Source organism: Triticum aestivum, chromosome 1B (genome assembly GCF_018294505.1).
Source record: "Triticum aestivum cultivar Chinese Spring chromosome 1B, IWGSC CS RefSeq v2.1, whole genome shotgun sequence".
NCBI classification, from domain to species: domain Eukaryota; kingdom Viridiplantae; phylum Streptophyta; class Magnoliopsida; order Poales; family Poaceae; genus Triticum; species Triticum aestivum.
This window is the reverse complement of record NC_057795.1, coordinates 533652214-533678689: the sequence shown is the minus strand read 5'-3', so window position 1 is coordinate 533678689 and position 26476 is coordinate 533652214.

The following is a 26476-nucleotide window of genomic DNA, read 5'->3' as shown; positions in this document are numbered from 1 at the left end:
AGTGGGAGATTTCGAGGATGGTGAGGGCCATGTGGCAATGTATGAGAAAGAGCGAGACGGCGGCGATGAGGGCGGCGATGTACATGTACTCCTCGGCGGCAGTCACGCCGCAGTCCTCCGAGTTCATCGAGTATCTCCTCTGGGTGATGGAGCAGATAGATTTGCCCGAGGTGACAGTCAGGCGGAGGTGGTGGGTGTACAGGTCGAAGGTCAAGCACCTAGAGGATAACAAATTGATCGAGTATGGTGTGCCGTTCGTGAGGGTGCAGAGCCAGCCGGAGCCACAAGAGTATTCGTTCTCCCACCGCAAGAGGAGGTCGGATGGCGCGACGTCGCTTCCCCACCGTTTTCCACGGTTCCCTCGACGCCCGCCTCATTTCAACAGTGGTGGTAGGGTTTAAGGTAAGCTTCGCACTAACCTAATCTTCCACCTGCTCATGCTTACAATCAGTGTGACAGCTAATGAAAATCATGCTTACAATCAGTCTCTGAGTACTACGCCAATCACCCTAAAATAGCTCTGGACTTTTGGGTCAAAGTTGTGACACAGTGTGCAAATAAAGAAAAATAGATTGGTGCTTCTTTCAGAAAAGAGTACTCCCTAGAAAACTGCCAATATAAGCTACTAGTATTTGGTTAGAGGATTTGCTGCCGAGAAAGATCTGTCCACACACAGCACCACACATCCCACTGGTGGTGGTGGATGCCAATGTGTGCATGGACCATGGTTGGTGTCGGTAATTTTTTCTTGGCACACCTCGCACTCTGCATATATGTCGGTTCCATACATACATTTGTGCAGTTCCACCAAAATGCAGTTGAATAACCTGTTTGCACAGATAATGAAAAAGCGTGATTACATTATAGTGGCACTAGTTAATGAAACACACAAAATAAATAGAAGAAAAATATTGCGATAGTATCATAGTATGCCATGCTGCGAGGGCGAGATGGGCCTTGCGACGCCTCATACGGTACACTTCATACTGGAAATCGTCCCAAGTCTCCCAGATACACCTTCTGCCAGTGATGAACATCAATGTACAGCGGTAGTACAAGGAGGCGCCTTGAGACATTCAAATCTCTATTTTTGTGCAGATCAACTAAAATTAAGCACCCCAGTTTGCAGAAACGCTTAAACATTAACAATGGGACTAGTTGATGAAACATACATTAACAAAGAGAAGCACTTTCTTTCTCTACATTGGAAATGAAATGATAGAGAGGACACTCGCTCTATTTTAACTATATTATTACTTCATTTTATCAGTGACACTAGGGTCGAGATGGTGGCAAATGAGGTGTACCGTGCATCGCAAGGATGGAGGCCGGGGGTGCTTAGACTAGGATGCTGAAGCTGGCTCTTTCAGTCACCAACATGGATGATTCAATTCATGGGACATTTTGGTGTAGTTCACCTAAAATGAAGCAATGTCCCGTGAGCTAGCAACTTCTTCTTCATTTTTTTAAGAAAAGGGCTCCAGCCCCGGTTCCATTTCCACCAGAAAACGAAACCCACATAGCTGCTTCTTCATTAGTTGCAAAAAAAAATGAGCAACATCAAGGTTGGTTGTGAAGCTCCTGGAATGTTCAACTATAATTTGGATATCATTTGTGCAGTTCAACTAAGATCGAGCGTGAAATGTATATCTCTGTTTGCACAAAAAAGGTGGAAAGTAGGGTGACTAACAAGTGATGAAACATGCATCAAATGAAAAGAAGCAAGTTCCTTATCTGAATGGCAATCCTACAAGGACGTAGCAATTTCTAAAGCAGTAGCATTGCTAGATATTAGTGTGGGCATTAGGATTAACTATGACAACCGTTAAATACAATATTACTTTAATGGTGCCATTGCTTCATTTTACCAGCAATATTACATTACTAGCTGCTACGGAGTCGGTATTTGGGCACGGGAGAGTAGGAAGACCAGGACAGTTGCATTTCTAACAAAAAGAAGCAACTTACCTTAATGGGAAATTTAGCAGGCCATGTAAAAAAGTGACATTGATTCATATTACTTGAGGCATTACATTGAAAACAAGATTGGTTTAACGTGTCCTTACTTTTAACAGTGCGACTGCTACATTTTACCATTGGCATTACATAAGAGTGGCTCGGGGCAACAAACATCAGAACAAGATATCTGGGTTGGTCCCATTTTTGTTTGGTATAGCCACCTTATACTGTGTGAGGCTAGCAAATCTAGTGCTGGACTTACTCTGTTGACTTGTCCCACAGTCCCCACTTTCTTTCCTTTTCAACCAATATATCGGGTTTGTATTGAGTTTGTACTGTGTTTCCCTTTATTTCCCTATTAGACCTAGAGACCAGTTGGATTGCCAGTCTCTAATACTTTTCGCCCCCATTATTTCCTCTTTCGACCAAATCCTAGATTCAGGTAACAAATCTTCCCCCACCCCCACCCCCTTTCTTCCTTGTTTGAACCAAGTAGTACTAGATTCGAGTGCATGAACTAGTTTTACCTCTTAACCGTAAAAAATTATGTGGTTTTCAAATAGCCGATCGATCCTATCTACGAGGGGGCTTGAGAAATAGTAAAAGATACAAATGCAGCAACATCAGGAGCTCGAGAAGTAGAGCAAGGCCGGTTTCGAAGGAAGTTATACCCGAGGGTCGCCGGGATGTCACTAGGTGGGCGACGGGAGGTCGGATCTGCCCACACTACGACAGCAAGGAAGAAGGGGTCGGAGGCCCTCCCTCGCCCGCGGTGCTTGGGAGAGAACAACAAGGCACGCTGATTGGGACACATCGGCAGTGGGTAAGAGCCATCACCGAGGATGACCGCGTGAACGTTGCACCTTCTCACCTTCCCCGGCAGAGAGGATCCGACTGGATCTGTGACCAGCGGTGAGCAGAGAGAGAGAAAGTGTGGCCACCGCTGTCGTGTTTAGATCCGGAGAGGACGAGATAGTGTGAAGAGAGCAACACTAGCAAACAAGCGCGGAGGCTCCTTCCTATATAGTGGAGTACTAGTTTTCTTTTGTCTACGGGAGCCGGCTTGACCTCGTCAATGACTGTCGAGAAGTCTTCATGCACGTGGCCCAGAGGCGCAGTTGTCGTCATTTTGATATGAAGCACCGGATTATAACATATAACACGAAAAAATGCCACATGACAAGAAATCATAACCTCACTGCCCAAAGGAGACAACATGAATCCCGACGGATAAACTAGACGAGGATCAAAGCTCAAATTAAAGATAAACTCGTAGAAAAGGGGTCCGTCGATAGATATCCTAATTAACATAGCCGGCTTGACGATGGCAGCCGAGTAGTCTTCGTGCATGTGCCCCCAATGACTAGCCCAACTCAGTTGTCGCTATTTAACCCTCACAGTGATCCGAAGCACATGACACCTAATTTTGCGAGATGACAAGAAACCTTTTTTTAGATTTCTCACCAGAACTATAGCCATGTACAACACAGCCTGCACGATATGTAGACGATAGCCAATCCAGGCGTGTCTGCTGGAGTTTGGTCACATGCATGGATGAACTGATCTTTCGTGTCTTGCAGGGGTCGTCCAGGCACCAACGTAGTACAACACTTCTCTAGTACTATCGCTCGTCTCTCTCCACCCGAATTGCGGGGCCGGGGAGTGTGCCTATGGTCGGTTCTCAATTGCGGTCCCACATGTGTGTGCAAATGCAATATGACGTGCGTTCCATTCGGAGAGCAGCGTGCCAGACCGACTGACCGTCTGGGGTGCGACGCGAACGCGATGGGCGTGATGTATACTCTGTACATGTGTACCGCTATTTTCTTGAGGCTTTGCTCCATGGCGCAATCCATGGGTACAAAATTAGTATACTGGCCCTGTTTGGATACATAGGTTAGAGTTAGTTTGGGTTAGTTTGGACTCAACTAACCCAAAAATATCCAAACAGGGAGGGTTAGTTTGGGTTAGATGCATCTAACCCGCCCAAAAAAACTAACCCATCCAAGAGGTGCTTATTTGGGTTAGTTTTTCTCGGAACGACTAAAACACATTTTTTCTCGCTCTTCCAGCAACAACCTCACCCTATCCCCCCGTTCCAACCCCATCATCTCCCAGCGACTGTCCGCCCGCCGATAAGCAGTCGCGGCTCCTTGCGTGGCCCGTCCCAGCGTGGCTCCTTGCGCAGGGGTGGCGGATTCGTCCGACGGGCTGTGCGAGAGGCCAGCGTGGCTCCTTGCTGGGCGCGTCCCTGTCTGCCCCGGACAGCGCAGCTCTTGGCCAATTGATTGAGAAAGAGCATTTATTTTCAATCTAACCCTACCATCCAAACACCTTTTCGGTTAGAGTTAGTTCAAGGTTAGTAGAATCTAACTCTAACCTCTAACTAAGTTAGAGTATCCAAACTGGGCCACTGTACTATTTTTTTGAGAGATGCCACTATACTATTTAAAAGTCAAGGGTGGGGCTTTTCCTGCGCGGTAGGCGGGGCAGTTCCGCCTAGTCGTAGTTGGTTCGACAGAGACGCGAGAAGATGAGGGAGTAGGCTGTTGCAAACGTAGGGCTGTGTGATTTGACAGCGAGTTACTGCGGGACAGGTGGGGCCCCGTGATTTGACTTGCCGTTATGATTTTAACTGCGACGCTACAACCGGCGTGAGTCTCCCGATTCCTGACCACCTCCATACAGGTGCCTCTCCCAATGCTCCACCATATATGTAGAGGCTGGCTCTTGCATGAGAGCCCACTTCTCCATTTTTTCCTTGCCTCTTTCCTCCACATATGCAAAAATGCCATGTAAAGCGGGCTTATAACCCACTATTGTACTTACTTGCTCCTACAGGTGCTAAGCTTGCCACATAGGCATAAAGTCTGATGTGGCAAGTTAATTAAGAAGAGAGAGACTAGTTTGGTGACCCAAGGAAGAAACGGTGCTAAGCGCGTGTACCTAGGTGAAAATACAATTTTGAGTCTATAGCTAATTAAATGAAGCAAACTTAGCAACAAAAAACTAAGCACCTATGCATTGTGGACTTGATTGCTAAGCCATTTAATGCCCTTAGCACCTCATCTAAGCACCGCTTCATCGGAAGAGGTCACTCCTTGGCAAATGCAATAAATACTACGTAGAAAGAGATAGAGAGAAGTAAAAAAAATACACTTATAGCCAACCTTATAGCTAACCTTGTTATAGTATGAGTGACTAAGTGATGACTATGTATGACATGCCAACATCAGATAGCCTAACACACCTTGTTAAATCTCTAAGGGCGACCGCGCGAGCAACGCGACAGTTGTGGTAGGCGCGACCATGATACGGGCTGCTGGCAGCCCTTGGATCTGAGATCGAACGGTCGCATGCTAAGTTGCTGAAAATTTGCAGAATAACCCTCCAGGATAGGATATTCACCCATAGGTCTAGAATCACGCCATGCAATCGTTCGATCTCAGATCCAAGGGCTCTTAGAAGCCCGTATCATGGGAGAATGGAAAGCCACTACCCTGCCATTCGCACACTGGCAGTTCGCTCCTACTCGTCCCTGCACATCCTTTAATATTATGGCGGTTCACTCCTAAGTCGTCCCATCCTTTCACATTACGATAGTTCCACTAATCCTAACCCTCCTCCCAAATCCATGGCGTCCGAAATCTCCATGACCAGCGGTGAGTATAAGGTTAGAACCATCACCGGCGATGAGTTTGACATCATCTACACCCATTCTTCCGCGACGGTGAAAGGCCGCCTTTCTCACTTCAGATGCATGTTCGAAAACTCAAATGATGAGTGAGTCGCTGGGCTAGATGTTGAGTACACCACAGTCCTGGGATGAGAGAAGGATCTAAAGGAGGAAGAGAGGAAGAAGCCCGCCATGATCCAGGTTTGCGTGCATTGACTTATGCTTGGTCTACCACATATGCCATGCCGATGTTGAATGCCAGGATTTTAAGAACTTCCTCAAGGCGACCTAGTCAAATTCGTTACTGTAGACTTTACGAACGATGAAAGGGTCCTGGGTCGGATAGGCCTCGTTGTAGGCAACCCCTTCGACCTCCAGAAGAATCGGTTGCTGCCCTCCAGTGGTCAGCCTTCAATGCTGACCCTGGCAGGAGCCATGGTTCATCCTTCATACGGTAAACTGGAGAAACCTCATTACACGTTTCATCGTCATGCATGGCAGCAGAATGTACTAGATATAAACCACATACACTACGTTGCAATGGATGGCTATCTTTGTTTCAATATCTACAAGGGTTGTATGAAGAGCAAGAGCCAAGTGTGCGGTTCAAGCAAAGAAGTATCGGCCAATAGGAAGAGGGACAAGGACGAAGTCGAGGATGTGGATGAGGACTCCGAGTAAGGTGGCAGTGTCGTTGCTCATTGTGGTTGTAATGCAATGTCTACCGGATTAGTTGCATAGTTTAATTTCACGTGTGCTTATTTTAATTTGAGGGGTGTGTTGTGCTGAGCCCCCAACAGAACTATGTTATGTTTCTTCTCGTTACTTTAACTCTTCAGTACGTACATACTAGTATTTCTTACATTTCATCTTTTAGTTGGTATAGTACTACCACTCGTTTCTTCACATTATATGTGTACAATATATATGGCCAACATCATATAGCCAACAGTTTAGTTGTCCAAGAATTTCAGGGTGCTTAGTTTTGTCAAAGAATTCCAGGGTTCTTAGTTTTATTTGAGGGGTGGGTTGTGCTAGACACCATTATTGTGACTAGCTTTTTAATAGTACTATATGCCTAATTTGGCGACGAGCGCTCTCTATATGTACCACTTTTTTTTAATTTCAAGTTTTGCTCCATGGCTTAATCCATCGATACTACTGCTGTACAAAAGTATACATTTTTTAAAAGGCTAGAGGGCGGGGCAGTCTAGCTTGGTCAGTTTCACGAGAGGCGAGGGCCTTTGTGATTTGACGGCTCATTACTGCTGGAAGGCGGGGCCTTGTGATTTGACTGCTTGTATAAATGTGTCGACAACCTAAGGAGGAGCAAAGAACCGTGCGATATACTCAAGTTTTCCACTGGACTAGTACTACGATGGAGGAGCACGAAACACGGCGGCCCAGTGCCATATGGCGATAAAAATGATCTAATTTGCTAGTCATCTCATTGTTAGCATTGTTCTATTCATGCCTCGTAGAGAACATGACACATGCGGTGAAACACCTGAAGCAAAAGATGAAACACAGGAGCAAAAGAAGAAGGAAGATTATCACCCCAAATGATCCAATTCCCCGCGGAGTCGTAGCTGCTTCTTCATAGCCTCCACGACCTCCATCTCCTTGCGCATATCCTCCTCCATCTTCTTCATTCTGTCCATGACAAGGGATTTCTCGATGCGAGCCTTCATCATCTGTTCCACGGCTGCATTACGTACCTTGACAGCAGCCGGGTGCTTGATGTGGAGCTTCGCTAACTCCTCCTTTTATTCCATGACGAGGGCCTGCAGCATCTTCATCGAGGAACTACTATTCTCACGCAACCTCTTCCAGTCGGCGTTCTTCTTCTTCAACAGGTCAAGCTCGTGGCAGAGCTTCGCCTTGTCCTCCTGAAGTTGCAGGATTTCGCCGGTCGCCTTCTTCTCTGAGGCAATGCTCTTCTTCAGCAGCATCACCAAGCCGGCGGTCAACTCCCCTTGCTTATTGAGCTCAGCGGGCATGTCATCGAGGCTCTCCTTCAGCAGCTCCACCAAGCCGTGGATGAACTCCTTCTGCTTATTGAGGTGCTTATTGAGATGATCGGGCATGCCATCGAGGGATAAGGACTCCAGCGCCGCCGGCTCGGCATGTTCGCCTCCGCGGCTAGGGCGCTCCTGGGAGCCAATGACTGCGCGTGGGAGATCTTTCGAGGTCTCTGCGTGGCGGCGAGCCCTCTTTTTTTTCTGCAGCCTTGGTTGCCACTCCCTTGTTACGAGTAGTACTCGACGTAGAGCTCTGCTCACCGGCCATGGCAAGGACAGACGAAGAAGAAGCACTTATGAGGAGGAAAGGTAGAGTAATTTTCGGTTAGGTAGTTCCCCTTTTTATAACCTAAGTACTAGCACTAGTACTAATACCTGCATAGTGGGAACACGATCAGGTTTGGTACGTACTAGTAGGTGTGAGCAGGTTTTCGAATGTGATGGGAATAAGGTAAAGATTAATTGATGGTTTTGGTTTCGAGGCCCGAAACGGCTCTCGATGAGTTTAGTGGAACATAAATTTCAAGTAGACTACATTGCTCAAATGTTTAAATATTATGTTCCTGTCAAAAATTGGCACAAAATACGAAGGAGACCAATGGAAGTACTACTAGCAACCCATGCTTTAACTACTCGCATGCGCGCAGTGGAGTAGTAATGTCTTTCTTCCGCCCTCACGTCCACTCAATTTGCATGCGATGTATTAATTGACCATCAATGAAGTGAACGACTTTACACGCGTCAAATTATCACATGGGGTGGATCTTGGTACAAAATTGCGTCCGCTCGTGTACCCGCGTGTGCGTGCGAGGGATTGAGTGCGTGCGTGGCGTGTGTGGACATCTTCGCTTCGTGCATGTACCGACAGTATGGCTCAGGGAGGACGAGTACATTGTTCTGGAACCAGCAGCACATCACTGTGATCAATCCACACAAGGAGGTCGCAACAATGCCTCCACATGTGCCACATGGCTTCATGAACTGTAAGAGAGACACTGTGTAGCGTGCCATTGGAATTCTAATTTACGTGTTTTGCACATACTCGAAGTACTAGTAAGGTACACGTGCATTGCACTCATCAGATTTTGTAACCAAATTATGAATAAATACCACACTATAGCATGTAAGCTCTGAGTCATATATGCCTAATGTAGACCTTCATTTAATTCTTATAGTTCATCTCATTCAAAATCAATTAGTTTTTATTAAAAAGCTAGGGCCTCTTGGATTCGTAGGATTTCCAAAACGCGAGAATAGGAAAAACATGGGATTATAGTGGAATGTCGTCTTGAATCCTACAGGATTGTGCAAGTGTTTGATTGTGCATAGAAAAAACGCAGAATTCTTTCAAAGAGGTTTGAGTGGATGGGATGTTTCCTATGAAATCTAGTGCAAATGAACCATATGGAAAAGTTCCTATGGTTTACAATCCTACGAATCAAACAACCAAGATAGGAAAAATTCCTAAGGATTAGAATCCTCCAAAATTCCTTTGAGAATTCTTTGAATCAAAGAAGCCCTTAATCTATTTTATGATTCATGCAATTGTGCGTTGTAAACCATAAAGTAAAAACAAATAATGGCAATTCAACTAGAAAAAAGTTTAGGCAGTTATGATACGGAAGATTCTAGAACAAAGGAGAACCACTATTGTTTTGAGGTTTGTGCGTTATGCTTAAGTTCAACCATGGAGTTTGCTAGATTGTACATGTGGAAAAATCCTGTGGGGGGTTAGAAGATGGTGCGAGGGGCCGAGTGGAGGGAGACTATGAAGGAGTGCACAAGTGTGAGATCGATATTTAGAGAGAGGGAGCAAGAACGTGCGCTGTTGTGCGCAGTGGTGGAGCCATGAAAATAAATGAACTAGGGGGCCAAGCATTGCTAATCCTTTATGAGGAGGGCCAATTCATGAACTTAAACCATTTTTACCAGCAATTGTGTAATGATCACATTCATATTAGCCTCGATATATAGTGATGTTAGGGGGGGGAGGGCCCTTGCTGCCCCCTGTCTTCGCCATTGTGCACGCGTCTAAGAGATGAAGCGGAAGGCATGGATGATGGGAGGGGGACGTTGGATATATAATTAATGTGGGTGTATTAGCTATATAATTAATGAGAGGGGTTGTTTGGTTCTAGGCTTAGGAGTGCCATACTTTGCCATACAATGTTGCCAAACTTGCCTAAGGTTAGTTCTTCAAAATGAGAGCCACAAGTTGGCAAGCCTAAGGGAATCTTGCCACACTTGTTGTGTGTATGTGATGTGGGACCATAGTGTGGCTTGCCTAAGATGTAGCTTGAACCAAGCACACACCTAAGTTGGTCAAATTTGCCTAACCTTAGGTGTGGCAAGCTTTGGCAAACTTAGTCTCAAACCAAACAACCTCGTAATCCTATATAGAGAGGTATAGATTGATCGATGTGGACATGGGAAAGAGGGTGAGACCTCAGTAGATATATAGATTGATCGGTTTGTGTGGAAAACTATGAAAGACCTAGCTATACACACACACACATAGAGGAACATCGATCATTGTGTATGCATGCGTGAGAGATAAAGAATGCCCGATATGATGGAGAGGGGATGTGTGTGGGTGTGTGCCTTCATGGGAGACCAACCTGAAGAAAAAGATTGCATGTGTGCGATGGATAATGCCAACTGGTAGTGTGTGTGCATGCATGCACGAGAGAAAGTTAGTGGTACAATTATAAAGAGAAGACGACTATGTGGGTGTAAAATACTAGGTGAGGTTATAATCAATGTAAAGTTGAATTCAAAGCCTCCTTTGGTTTGTAGGAAACATATAGGAATTCTATAGGATAGGATGTGCAGAGGAAAACTTCCTTTGAAGTCATTTGGTTTGTAGGAATGAATTCCTATTCTATGTAGGATACGGATCAATCCTTCACATTTTGGAGAAAAAAACATTAGCTTAGACTCAATGGAAAAATTCTTATCCTAATCATCAAATGACATCCCTCTCTCTATAGGAAGTGAGATGGCATGCATCTCAATTGCTATGATTTTCCTATTCCTATGACATTCTTTTCCTATGAACCAAAGGAAGCCCAAATATTTGAATAAGAGATCATGATGTTTGAAACCCATGCATGCATGAATATAATGGAGATCTGCGCAGTGTGGTTTGGAAATGAGCATGTTGTAATGTATACACATTGATCAAGGCCAGACTGATTCGAATTTGAGATACTGATGGCAGACATCGTTTGGCCACATTGCATCCGTGCATGGACACACTATTCTAATTGGAGATGATGGGTGGCTTTCGCATCACATATCTATATCTATACCCCTATATATATTATATTTTATATTTTTTATATTGTGTGCGGGTAACTTTAACTTTGAAAGATGGTCGTTGGATGAGGCGAATCCGATGGTGCAGAGATGGCAAATTTGAGCACTACTGGCCATTTGATATCATCTAGATTTCACCAGATTTTGCCACATGTACAATCTAGAAGACTCCATGGTTGATCTTGAGTATAATGCACAAACCTCAAAACACAAGCACTTCTTCTTTGTTCTAGAATCTTCCATATCAGAATTACCCAAATGTTTTTCTACATGATTTGCCATTATTTGTTTTTACTTTATGTCTTACAACGCTCAATTCCATGAATCTTAAAATAGATTAGATTTCTTATAAAAACTAGATGATTTTGAATGAAATGAACTATAAGAATTAAACGAACATGTAGATCATGCATATATGACTCAAAGCTTACATGCTATAATGTGGTATTTATTCATATTTTGGTTGCCAAATCTCATGCGTGCAATGCACATGTACCTTACTAGTCTAAATGGTGTTTGTGTGTGTGTTGTGCGTGTTGAGGTGTCTTTTTTTTGGGTACACATTAAGCTTGTTCTCCTGAAATTTCAAGCCGCGCCTTGTTATGCCGAAATATCAAGCTAGCTTCTCTGTCTATCGTGCTACGAAACTCCCGCCTCTTCAACCCGCGCCTTGTTACCCCGAAATATTTAAGATATATCTTTGTCTCGTTATGCTCCGACAACTCCCTCCATCTCAACCCACGCCTTGCTATTCCAGAATTACAACGCGCGCGAAAACTCCCACCTCCTGTGAAATCCTGACACGCAAAATGCCCGTGGTACCCTTGAACCGAAAGAACCGCCTCAAATTGGTGGGGGTACTTACGTAACTTACCCCACATTTTGGACAAGCGCGTCCCTAAGCCATGGTTCCCCACTCCCATCCCATCCACCGACCCATTCGTACACCGAGGCCGCAAAAACTCGCAAAGCCCCACACCCTGCTCCGTCCACCACCCAGCTGGAGCCTCTTCCCTGACGACGTTGTTCACAGCAACACCTCGACGACCCTCATCCACCGTACCAAATGAGGATCCGTCGTTGATCTTGTCGTCCCGCCGGCTCAGCCACCCCATCTTCCACCTCCAAGGAGCTGCCCCGATGTTCTGCTTGTCTTTCGCGCCACCTCCATTCCCACACTGCCATCTTCACCTGCACCACCGAAAGAGCATCATCATCACCATTTCCTCGGATGAAGCTGCGGCCTAATCGGCGCCACCAAAGAGGTTGTACACTAATCGCCGCATTTTCTTCTTGATTCAATCTCACGGTGCTGCCGGCGCTCGGTCCCGAGCCGACACGGCGCGGCTCCATCCACGGCGGCGTCGCCGGCCACTTCCTCCACGGCGGGGCTCCCTCGGCGGCACGTCCACATCAGTAGGAGCTGCTACTGCTTTAGCTCTCGCTCGCACTGCTGCTCTGCTCTTGCTCTCGGTCTCCTGCCTAGTCTGCTCTTGCTATTGCTCTTGCTCGCTCTGCTACTCTCGCTCTAGCTCTTGCTTGCGATGCTGCTCCGATTTAGCTACATTTTAGTCGACTGAATCGACTTTTGGGTCAGTCAATTTTCAGGGGGTGGGGGGCTCGCCGTAGTTAAGGAAGAACCAGCCGAAACAGGAAGGGGGGCTCGCCGGAGAGGTACCCCACTATCTATCTTAGGGTTTAGGGTGGGGGTGGTGGTCGCCAGCGGTGGTGGGGCGGTGGCATTGGGATCGCCGTAGAAAAAGCTCGGCATGGGGAGGGGGAGGGGGGCTAGAGGGATGGCCGAGGCGGCGGTGGGGAGTGTTTTCGAGGCGGGCGGGGCGGCGCACCGCCGGCTGCGGGCGGCGGGGGGCGGCTGTTTGGTCGGTGGTGGCTGGCGGCTCAGGGGGGTGGAGGTTGAAGATGAACTGCAGGCCCTTGATTTCATATCCAATGGCTACAAAATCGACTGACCATAGATGAAAAAGTCAGTCGACTAACGTGTAACCTCACCTCTAGTGCGTTTAGTTTCAATAGTAAAATTCAATTTCGACAGCAAAATTCAGTTTCGACAGTTAAGTTTAGTTTCGATAGTTAAATTCAGTTTCGACAGTTAAGTTCAGAGATGAGCGGCTGATGTATTTTACATCTAGCACTTTTTGGTTATGTATTTTATGTCATCTATTGGAGATACTATTAGAATTCCACTCAGGTTAACATTGTCTCTCTTGTCCTGCTTCAGCCTCGGCGTCGTACAACTCACTGGAGCTGCTCCAATGACGAGACCCTCCATCACAGCGGAGCAGTACCTCGGGCTCCATCTCCAGATGCCTAAGATCTTCTTCCCCTCCTCCGACAGCCAAGTCAGCCGGAGCATCCTCACCGGCCAACCCAATCATGCTGAGATCGACATGGCTTCGCCAAAGAGGTTGTGCACTTGTTGCATCTCTTTTTTACTCTACATGTTATATATATTGTCCACTGAGCACACGTAGTAACGTGAAATACGATTATTTTATCCTACTATATGACAAGCAGTGAGGTACCAGGCAACTTAGCTATCCTTAATGGACTCTCTTGAATGCCATCATTATTTATATCTGCGCGTTTGAGCTGTGCATTTGTTGGTGGGCCTGGGAGTTGAGCTAGTAGGGCAGTGGCCTGGGTCCAAATTAATAGAAGTAGCACAAAAACATTTTTTTAGTGTAGGATTTTCCTTGCTCAAGCCCGCCTACTAGAATCGCCAGTGCTTGTAAGGAAAAGTGAATGAAAAACATAGGAATTGGAAAGTTTCCTATGGTACTGCTTTTCATGAATTTGGTTCAAAGGAATGGAGCAAAGGAAAACTGTAGGATTTGTTCCTTTAGTGTCTCCTTGAAAGAAAAACCGTAGGAATTCTAATTTCCACTTGTCCTCCTTTTCATATTCCTATTCATGAAGCACAAGACTAAGAGATAGTAGCATAATAGCATTATAACCGTACATTTTCTTGTGGTTTGACTTAATCTCACCATGCTTCTTTGCATCCTATGATCTTCCAATTCTTGTGAATCAAACACCCAGACTGGCAGAAATCCTGTGTTTTTAAATTCTCTATTTTGAACGTGCATTCCTATCCTATTCCTGTCTATTTCCTATCCCTCCATTGTTAGAATACTCAAATTCAAACAAGCCCTTACACAATTTCTTCTGTTACAGATATGTGTCAAAGAAAACCTTGTGTGGTTTGTCCTGCTCCTACGGTGCTGCGTTCCACCCCAGCTCAGCTTCTCCAACGACGGAAGGGTTTACCACAGCAGGGATCCGCTCTCCAGACTATCTTTTGCCGCCTCAGATCTTCTTCCCTACCGCCGGCAGCCACGACAACTGCATTACCATCATCAACTGAGCAGATGACCTTGAGGACTACACGGGTCCGCAAGAGAGGTCGCACTCTTCCGTGTCTGCTTACGTTATGCATCGCTTAATATGATGACATGCTACATTATCGTTGTGTTCACCTATTAGACTCCGAGTCAGGTCCAAACTAATGCTGAAACTTGAGATTTTAAATGGTTGTGGGGTACATATTGGGGCAGCAATCAGTACCATCTGTCTACTATCTGGTTAATCTCGGGTGTCTACTATGAGTTTCATGTTGGGTGCAAACAAACATTAAAGGAGCCATTATCTGTATTTTTTAACTAAAGCTATTATCTGCCTGCTATCATTGGTTTTGGGTCTATCCATAGTTTGCTACCATCACTCTGGATTTGTGCATGCACTCCTTACATAATCTCACTATGTTTTATTCCTATGCATGCCAGTTATTGTACACAATGGAACTGATCATGTAGAGCAAAAGAGACGAGCCTTGCGCAGCAATAAAATTTTCATGTAGATGTCGCTCCATGGTGGGCGCAAAGGCAGACCCCCTCCACCCATTTCGGATCGTAATCAAGAGGAAGATAATTGTTCTAAGGGGGATTCAGAAGGAGAAGACCACTCCTATTTACCCTATGAGGTCTTCGCTCTAACTTGTCATGCTGATGTTGGTAATATCATGCATATGGTGCCTTGCATTGCTTACAGTATACATCAAAGATGTCATCTGCTTAGTTTAGACATGCTTTGTGTCAATGCCATCTGTTTAGTTTCTTTATCATATATGTGAATCATGCAATGCCATCTTGTTTAGCCAGGCATCATATATGTGAATTTTTTATTGCCACCCTGGTTAGCCAGTCATCTTATATGTGAATTATATCATGCCATCATTTTTTTATTACGTGTTAAATTTGTTAACAATTTTAGTGCATTCAATTACTCTTCCTGTGCATTAGCCATTCGTCACGGTCATGGAAAAATTTGGAGTGGAAACAAGGTCTTCAGAGCAGACAATGCTATCTGATGAAGCGCATGTCTTGCTGGTTACAGATAGCCCCTTAGAGGAGGATTCAGAGACAGATGACCAGTCCTATTCCCCCCCGAGGTGCATGCTCTAACTTGGCAGGGTTATGTTGCTCATATCGTGCGTATGGTATCTTGCATTGCTATGTCATTTGCTTAGTTTAGAAATTCTTTTTGTGAATGCCACCTGTTTAGTGTCTAATTATCATATAAGTGAATTATGCAATGCCATCTTGTTGCAAGACGTCATATATGTGAATTATGCAATGTTATCTTGTTGCAAGGAATTATATATGTGAATTATGCAATGCCATGCTGTTTAGCCAAGTGTCATATATGTGAATTATATCATGCCGTGCTTTTTTTGTATTTCTCATTGCTTTTGTCGACAATGTTTGTATATTCAACTGCTCTTCCTGTGCATCAACCATTTGAATTGGCGATGGAGAAATTTGGAGTGAAAACAAGGTCTTTAGAGCAGACAATGCTACCTGCTGAAGCAGATATCTTGCTGATTACAGATAGCTCGTCAGAGGAGGATTAAGATGTAGATGACCAGTCCTATTATCCCCCTGAGGTGTATGCTCAAACTTGGCAGGGTTATATTACTCATATCATGCATATGTTGTATTGCAGTGCTTAGTTTTTACATCATATACACAATATTGAATGCCATCTCCTTAGTTGACACATCATATATGTGATTGCCCTTTGCTCACTTCCTTAGTATATAAATCATATATTTGAATTATATCATGCCATGATGTTTACATAGACAGCATGTATCTGAATTATGGCATGCCAACCCATTTTCTAAAGACACAACATAGTTATATCATCTCATCCTGTTTACATAGTCATCATATTTTAAATTATGTCATTTATCCGTGAATTATATCATGCCATCATGTTTCCATCGACGGCATGTTTGTGATTTATGGCATGACAACCACTTTAATAGACACATCGTATAGTTATATCATGTCATCATGTTTACATAGTTATCATATTTTGAAGTATGTCATTCTATCCTGTTTAGTTAGCCATCATACATGTGAAACTATGTCATGCTATCCTGTTTAATTAGCCATCATATATGCGAAATTATGTCCTACTATTCTTTTTGGTTAGACAACATAAATGTGAATTATTTCATGCCCTATTTTCTTGGGTTATTTAAATCTATGCCCCTCGTCTCTTAGTTGTGCTCACTTTTCCCCATTCGTTAACTTTTTACTCACTTTTCCCCATGACTCAAAATTTTTGCCTTCACATTTTCCTCACTTTTGCCCCTGAAAAGTTGCTCAAAACCAAGGCAAAATGAGCGAGTGGGGAAAACTGAGCACAACTAAGGAATTGGGGGCACAGATGGAATAATCCCTATTTTCTTCCCTACTATCCATTGCGCCTGTCTATCTTACAATGTCTGTACATTCAATTACTTTTATTATTTATCAGCCATTTCAATTGGAGGGGGTGATGGTAGTATCTGTGGGAGTAAAAACACGGTCTTTAGAAAAGATCGTGCTACCAGTCAATGCAGATAGAACCAATGTTGTACTTGCCCAAGAACCAGCCCCACCACACATAACCCAGAGTCACGCAGATTGTACCCCTACCTAGTTGGACAGAGAACCAGCTACACCCCTTCTAACCCCAAACCCAGTAGATAGTAACCCAGTTCCCGTTGACACAGCACCGTCTCCACCATAGAGCACCCAAACACGAGCAGTCAGTAAGGGAACTACAGTGCCCAAAGCACGAGGACCACCACTCCGAACCCCAAGTCAACACTTAAAGCATAAGAAGAATTGTTCTCAGGTCAGGTTCCGTAGCTATGGTTCATACTACTTTGCTCTTACATCACTGTATTTACTCATACCAACTAATTTCAAATTTGAAGGATGCAATTGAAACTCCAATGGCGCAATAGGTATGTTTTAAACCTATTTCTTTAACGTGTTTGCTGTTGTAACTTGCTCTATGTTGATTTCAGTTTCAATTGAATAAACAGTTATGTTCTCATGCCATGCACATTACAAGTGTTGTTATTGCTGTGTAGTTTCCCACACTTATATTCTTTCTATGCTGCTTTGTCTTAAATAGATATGATTCGAACTGTATATATCTTGATTTGGCAACATAAACTAGAATGATATAGACCATATAGTGACCATACTACATAGATATATGTTTGTTTCATGCCGTTATCCTGTCCACCTTACTACTGAACTGGTTTACCAAAATGAGTTTCATATACTACATTGTAAACCTGTGATGTGTTTGTTTGTTTCTCTTTTAGAACACGGATAAATTATTGGAGAAGAGTACCCAGTTATGCAATGGTAAAGGAAGTAATGCAGATAAGGTTCAAGATAGTGAGACATCTCTGTTGGTCTCCAAGAAAGCTGATAAAAACTATATTGAACACACTGAGACAACACCAAATTCCTGTCTTGATGTAGTGTTCGAGTTACTGGCTACTACTGCTGGCACCAGCTCTTCGAACTCGTTGCCTGAATCAGTTCAGCTTCTTGAGTCTCAACTTCAAGTTGAAAGACATCGATCAGATGTTATGCGACATGAAGCCGAAGGACTGAGGAAGTCCCTGTAGAATTCGCATACTTTCTGGTGCAACAGCAAGTGCTGGAGAATTTAAGCACCAAACAAGAGAAAGTTAATAAGCTTGATAAGCATCTTGCTAGCATTATGGGTACCCAGGATATTGTTTCTTGAGCTCTTCTGAAGTGGTTTCAGTTCTGGACTTGTTTTGCTGCGACGTTTATATGCTGTTGTGTTCCCTATATTTGCACTGGTGGCGAACTTTGACGCCCAGTGGATGTAATATGTGTAATAGCCGTGATAGCCTAGCGTAAGTTGCTTGCTTATTTATTTCCTTATTGTCTTCTTTATTTCTTTGCTTGTAGTCAGTGCAGTTCTTTTTCTGCGGTTTGCTAGTGGCCGCAATAATCTATTTTTCAAAACTAGTCCACAATAACCATGGGCTACATATTTACTGTAGTTATTGATACGTCTCCAACGTATCTATAATTTATGAAGCATTCATGCTATTTTATTATCTGTTTTGAATGATTATGGGCTTTATTATACACTTTTATATTACTTTTGGGACTAACCTACTAACCGGAGGCCTAGCCCATATTGCTGTTTTATTGCCTGTTTCAGTATTTCGAAGAAAAGGAATATCAAACGGAGTCCAAACGGAATGAAACCTTCGGCATCGTGTTTTTTATGAAGAATATCATCCTAGAGGCTTGGAGACCAAGTCAGAAGATCCTCGAGGATCCTAGGAGATAGGGGGCGCCCCCCCTACAGGGCGCGGCCCCCTGTCTCGTGGAACCCTCGAGCACCCCCCGACCGTCTTCTTTCGCCTATATAACCCTACGTACCCTAAAACCATCAGAAATCTAGATAGATCGGGAGTTCCTTTGCTGCAAGCCTCTGTAGCCACGAAAAACCTCTCGGGAGCCCGTTCCGGCACCCTGCCGGAGGGGGAATCCATCACCGGTGGCCATCTTCATCACCCCGGCGCTATCCATGACGAGGAGGGAGTAGTTCACCCTCGGGGCTGAGGGTCTGTACCAGTAGCTATGTGTTTGATCTCTCTCTCTCTCTCTCTCTCGTGTTCTCTCTTGTGTTCCCTCTATGGCACGATCTTGATGTATCCCGAGCTTTGCTATTGTAGTTGAATCTTATGATGTTTCTCCCCCTCTACTCTCTTGTGATGAATTGAGTTTCCCCTTTTGAAGTTATCTTATCGGATTGAGTCTTTATTTGAGAACACTTGATGTATATCTTGCCGTGCTTATCTGTGGTGACAATGGGATATCATGTGCCTCTTGATGTATGTTTTGGTGACCAACTTGCGGGTTCCGCCCATGAACCTATGCATAGGGGTTGGCACACGTTCTTGACTCTCCGGTAGAAACTTTGGGGCACTCTTTGAAGTACTTTGTGTTGGTTGGATGAATTTGAGATTGTGTGATGCATATCGTATAATCATGCCCACGGATGCTTGAGGTGACAATGGAGTTTCTAGGTGACATTAGGGTTTTGGTTGATTTGTGTCTTAAGGTGTTAATCTAGTACGAACTCTTTTATAGATCGATCCGAAAGAATAACTTTGAGGTGGTTTCGTACCCTACCATAATCTCTAAGTTTGTTCTCCGCTATTAGTGGCTTTGGAGTGACTCTTTGTTGCATGTTGAGGGCTTGTTATATGATCTATCTATGTTATTATTGTTGAGAGAACTTGCACTAGTGAAAGTATGAACCCCAGGCCTTGTTTCCTATCATTGCAATACCATTTACGCTCACTTTTATCGCTCGCTACCTTGATGTTTTTATAATTTCAGATTGCAAAAACCTATATCTACTATCCATATTGCACTTGTATCACCATCTCTTCGCCGAACTAGTGCACCTATACAATCTACCATTGTATTGGGTGTGTTGGGGGCACAAGAGACTCTTTGTTATTTGGTTGCAGGGTTGTTTGAGAGAGACCATCTTCATCCTACGCCTCCTACGGATTGATAAACCTTAGGTCATCCACTTGAGGGAAATCTGCTACTGTCCTACAAACCTGTGCACTTGCAGGCCCAACAACGTCTACAAGAAGAAGGTTGTGTAGTAGACATCAAGCTCTTTTCTGGCGCCGTTGCCAGGGAGGCAAGGTAAACGGCACTCACACCCCGTCAACTAAGCTCTTTTTTTTGGCGAGGCGAGTGCTTGAAGGTATATCTTTAGATCTTGCAATCGAATCTTTTTGTTTCTTGTTTTATCACTAGTTTTGTTTATAAAAGAAAATTAAAAAAATGGAGTTAAGTTTGTCTCATAAGTTTCGTCTTTTTAATATTTTTCGTGAGTTTGATGAAAAGGAAAATTGTGCTCAAGTGCTAGAAGAAGAAATCTATAGAATGTTTGATACTATATCTTTGTATGATGAGCATGATTGCAATGTTGTTAGTATGAATTCCTTGAATATCCATGATGCTAATGATATGCAAAGCCACAAGCTTGGGGAAGCTATGTTTGATGAATATGATATATTTAGTCCCCCAAGTTTTGATGAGAATATTTATTATGATGAAAGCATGCCTCCTATTTATGATGATTATATTGATGAAAGTGGGTTTGGAAGAGTGTCAACTTTAGGAAGTAGTGATCCCACTATTTTTGAGGATGTTGAATCTTATTGTGATGAACATGAAAGTGGATTTGGAAGAGTGTCAACTTTATTTAGTGATGATTCCACTATTTCGGAAGAGGTTCCAATTGATTATGAGAACAAAGTTGCTATCTATGATGATTATTGTGATGACTTGTATGCTATTAAGAGTAATGATAACCATGAAACTTGTCATCATGATTTTAGTTTTCAATTGGATTATGCCTCACATGATAATTATTTTGTTGAATTTGCACCCACTACTTTTGATGAGAATAAATTTGCTTATGTGGAGAGTAATAAATTTTCTATGCTTGTAGATCATGAAAAGAATGCTTTAGGTGCTGGTTATATTGTTGAAATCAATCATGATGCTACTGAAAATTATTATGAGGGAGGAACACATGCTTGTAGGAATTGCAATATTGTCGAGTTTCCTCTCTATGTGCTTCAATTTTTGAGGCTATGTTTGTTTTACCTCCCTATGCTTGTTGATTATTGTTCCCCTAAGTTGTTTGCTCACAAAATCCCTATGCATAGGAAGTGGGTTAGGCTTAAATGTGCTAGTCATATGCTTCATGATGCTCCCGTTATGTTTCAATTCTTATCTTTTATGTGAGCATCATTGTCATCATCATGCCTAGCTAAAAAGGCATTAAAGAAAAGCGCTTGTTGGGAGACAACCCAATATTTACCCTTACTGTTTTTGTGTGTACAAATGGTTATGCTACTGTAGTAATCATGTTTTATAGCTTTTATTTCAATAAAGTGCCAAGTAGAACCTTTGGGAAGACTTGGGTGAAGTTTATGTGATCTTGCTGTGAAAAACAGAAACTGTAGCACTCACGAGATTAGCTGCCATTTTTTACTGGAGAGTGATTTTAGGTTGATTCTTTTTTCAGATGATTAATAGACAAATTTCTCAGGTCCAAAAATGTATTTCATAATTTTTGGGGTTCCAGAAGTATACGTTTGATACAGATTACTACAGACTGTTCTGTTTTTGACAGATTCTGTTTTCATTGTGTTGTTTGCTTATTTTGATGAATCTATGAGTAGTATTGGAGGGTATGAACCATAGAGAAGTTAGAATACAGTAGGTTTTACACCAATATGAATTTAGAATGAGTTCATTACAGTACCTAAGTGGTGGTTTTATTTTCTTATACTAACGGAGCTTACGAGTTTTGTGTGGTTGAAGTTTTCAAGTTTTGGGTAAAGATTCGATGGACTATGGAATAAGGAGTGGCAAGAGCCTAAGCTTGGGGATGCCCAAGGCACCCCAAGGTAATATTCAAGGACAACCAAGAGCCTAAGCTTGGGGATGCCCCAGAAGGCATCCCCTCTTTCGTCTTCGTTCATCGGTAACTTTACTTGGAGCTATATTTTTATTCACCACATGATATGTGTTTTGCTTGGAGCGTCAATTTATTTTGTTAGTTTTTGTTTGATGTTATTTAGATTAATGTTTTGCATCTTTATTTTCAATAAAAAAAAGTCAAGGATAGCCTTTACCATGCTTATTTTGCTAGTATACATGTTGCTGTTTGAAAACAGAAAGTTTACCGTTGTTGCAAAAATTCTCTAGAAAAGTCAGGGAATGATATAACATTGAATCTTTTTGCATATTAAGCTCTGATAAATTTATTACAGTGGGAATTTTCTCTCATAATTTTTGGAGTTAGGAAAGTATTGATACTCTTGTATTCTTTACAGACTGTACGGTTTTGACTGATTGCTGTTATGGTTGCATTGTTTGCATATGTTTGCTTGTTTAATGATTCTATTTGATGATAGGAGTATTAAATATGCAGAGGCATTTAGTATGAAATGTTGAATAATAATTTTAGTGATTTGTTGCAGTAGAAAATGATAAGGTTTTGCATTGGTTTATACTAACCTATCTCACGAGTTCTTGTTGAGTTTGTTGTGAATGAAGCTTTTGATAAAAAGAAACCATGATACGAGAGGAATTAAAGAGACACAAAAGTTCAAGCTTGGGGATGCCCAAGGCACCCCAAGATAATATTTCAAGAAGTCTCAAGCATCTAAGCTTGGGGATGCACCGGTAGGCATCCCACCTTTCCTCTTCAACAACTATCGGTTAGTATCAGTTGATCCTAAGTTTTTGCTTCTTCACATGAGTTGTGCTATCCTTGCAATGTCATTTTATTTTGTTTTGCTTTCTGTTTGAATAAGATACCAAGATCTGAATTCTTTAATGAGAGAGAGTCTTCATATAGTTGCATAATTATTTAGCTACTCATTAGTCCTCACTTATATCTTTTTGGAGTAGTTTTTCATTTACTCGTGTGCTTCACTTATATCCTATGAGTAAATTGTTGAATGAGTTGATTGTCATAAATCTGAAATTATTTATGTTTCATTTGCTTACTCCATGGGGAGTAATGACTTCACATCTAAGAAGTAGAGGTTGTAAATTTATTGACGGTTAGCAAGCATTGTATTAGTCATTTGAACAATTCATGAAAGAATATTGAAGGAAGAGAGATTTCACATATAAATATATTATCATAGACATCTTTTATAACTGTGAGCACTCATTAAGTATGACATGCTAAAGAGTTGATGTTGGACAAGGAAGACAATGTAATGGGTTATGTTTTCTCACATCTCAGTTAAAGTATATTGTCATGGATCATTCAAACATGTTGAGCTTGCCTTTTCCCCTCATGCTAGCCAAAATTCCTAGCACCAAGTAGAGATACTACTTGTGCTTCCAAATATCCTTAAACCTAGTTTTTGCCATTAGAGTCCACCATACCTACCTATGGATTGAGTAAGATCCTTCAAGTAAGTTGTCATTGGTGCAAGCAATAAAAATTTCTCTCTAAATATGCATGACTTATTAGTGTGGAGAAAATAAGCTTTGTACGAACTTGTTATGGAAGCAATAAAAGCGATGGACTGCATAATAAAGGTCCATATACAAGGGGCAATATAAAGTGACGTTCTTTCGCATTAAGATTTTGTGTATCCAACCCTAGCATGAAAACCTCTGCTTCCCTCTGCGAAGGGCCTATCTTTTACTTTATGCAAGAGTCAAGGTGGTCTTCACCTTTCCCTTTTTCATTTTATCCTTTGGCAAGCACTTTGTGTTGGGGTGATCCTGATATATATATATATATATATATATATATATATATATATATATATATATATATATATATATATATATCCAATTGGATGTACGTTAGCATGAACTATTATTGTTGACATCACCCAAAGGTGAATACGTTTGGAGGCAACATTATAAGCCCCAATCTTTCTCTGTGTCTGATTAAAACTTTATAACCACAATTATTGCATGAGTGTTAGCAGTTGTAGAAGACTATATGATAGTTGAGTATGTGAAGTTTGCTAAATCAAAGCTCTGACATAGACTCTTCCTGAAAGTAAGATGAATTGCAATTGTTTTGATGACTAAGAATGAAGTTTGCTAGCTTTCAAGAAAGTTTATGGTCTATGCTTTGACATGTGAATTGCTTGTTACTTGATCGTGAGAAGTTTTATGAGATGAACTACTGTTATGACATATAATCATGCTAGAAAAGGTGATTGAAATTATCATTGATCAAACTTGTGCACCTCTAGCATTCACACTTCATAAATTATTTCTTTTATCATTTACCTACTCGAGGACGAGTAGGAATTAAGCTTGGGGATGTTGATACGTCTCCAACGTATCTATAATTTATGAAGCATTCATGCTATTTTATTATCTGTTTTGAATGATTATGGGCTTTATTATACACTTTTATATTAGACCCTTGAGGTTCTAACTCTGGGGTGTGCGCAAAGATCTCTCCTCTACCAACTCGCGTCTCGTCGCCTCGCAAAGGATCTAGGCTACACGATGAACAACACAAGAGACGCAGGGTTTATACTAGTTCGGGCCACCGTTGTGGTGTAATACCTTACTCTAGTTTGTGGTGTGGTGGATTGCCTCTGGGGATGATGAAGAACAGTACAAAGGAAGAACAACCTCGCGAGCGGTGTTCTTGTGGTGGTGTTGTCCCTTTGGAGAGGTCGATTCCAGATGCCTCTATACTATGGTGGCTAGCCCTATATATAGAGTAAGAGGCCCTAGTCCTCTTCCCAAATATTGAGCGGGAAGGGCGCCAACAATTGTCCATTTTGAAGGGGAACATCTAGTACACTTATCCTGACTAAAGTCGGTCCTCGCCTGTCAAAGACTCTGACGATGACGCCGTCCTAGGCTCCACGGTGACCTCCTTCCTGCCGTTCCGCTGGTCTTGGTCTTGTTGTACTGAAATGGTAGCCTTTGCCTGATGCATTTGGCCTGTGCTTGCTCCCTTTGCACCAAAGGGGAAACAAGGACACTGCGCAGGCCGGCGCCCGCCTGGCGCCCGCCTGGCCTCGATCGTCATGGCTTGCATCACGGGCACCTCACGAGGTACCCCTGCCTTGATCTCTCCGCCTCCTCGCGAGCCAGCCTGATGAGGCTACTCCTGAGGAAGCTTTCCTGTTGTCCACCCCGTGAGGCTTGGTCCCTCACGAGGGTCTTGAGCTTGAGTTGATGAAGATGGGTCACACTGGGCCATTGCTTGAGCCACGCCGCAGGCCGCAGGCAGGCAAGTCTGGGGACCCCCGTTCCCAGGACGCTGACAGTAGCCCCTAGGCCCAAGGCGTACCCGGACTTGGCTTAGCAGAGAAGCAAAGGGGCGAGTGCGAAGCACCACAGGCCCCAATAGCATGCGGCCTTGGGCGCCGCGTGACGGTTGATTGGACGTGCGCGTCTCCGCTTCCCCACGACACCTTGGCAACTGTCCGACAAGACAAGTCCCTGCATGCTAAAACGGGTCATGATTACCTGTGATCGTTGAGGCCGACGGTTGGCCTCCTTCGGCTATAAGTACGGAACGGTGCGAGCCCTTCCAGTCCATCTTCCCTTGCTCCGCCTCTTCTCCTCCTCCTTCCCCTTGGTTCGTCGCGTCCCATGGCGCCCACGAAGAGGTTTTCGGCCACGGAGAAGGGGAAGGCCCGCCGGGAGGGGCCTGACTCTCCTCTAGCCAAGCGTGGCTGGGGCCGCCAAGCATCCCGCGATCCCCGCAAAGGCTATCCAGGGCCTTGGCGGAAGCCACTTGATCGGCGGGGGAAGACACGACGTGGCCGCGCGGCCTCCCTGCCCTCGATTCCACTCTATGGAGGTGCCGCTGGAGTTCATCACCTGGTGGGAGGATCCGGCCGGTACCTGGCTTCAGCTTCCTCGCTTCTTTGCCAGCAAACTGTCGGCTGGCGCCATGAGCGGGCTATGGCTCCAGGCGGACGGCTGCTGCAACAGGGCCTCTTGGGTGGTGGTGGAAGTTTCTGCTGCCGGGAACATGGCGCTGACTCGCGGCTGGCAGACGTTTGCCCACGCGCGTGGCCTCGGCCAGCGATGCACTCTCCACTTCAAGTTCGACGGCGACGCCACCCTCTTCGTGAGGGTGTTCGGGGGAGACAACCGCCGCGTTGGGTGCTGCCCTGAAGGTGACGACTACGGCCGTCTGCTCATCCTTGGTGACAGAAGCGGCGAGGACGAGGTTGGGCATGCGCCCGACGGTGCCTGTAGCTCCCCAAGCTTCAGCGGCTCCCCTTCCGATGGTTTCTCTTCCAGCGGCAGCCGTGACAAGCAATCGCGCCGCCGTGCTCGCTTCGAGGGGGAGGTGGGTCGTCTCGCCGCTGCGCCCAAGTAAAGCCTGAAGAGGAGACCTCTTGAGCCCCAAAGGGCGAGGCTGATCTTCTTCTTCAGGTTGTCGTCGGTCGAGCCGCACCTATTTTGTTTACCTGCACGGAAAGAGATGTATGGAGCCCCGTGGGGCGTGCTGGACTATCACTTTTAATTACCATGATGTTCTTGTTATCCCTGTGTTGTGCGATGTTGCCGCGACTTCATGCGTA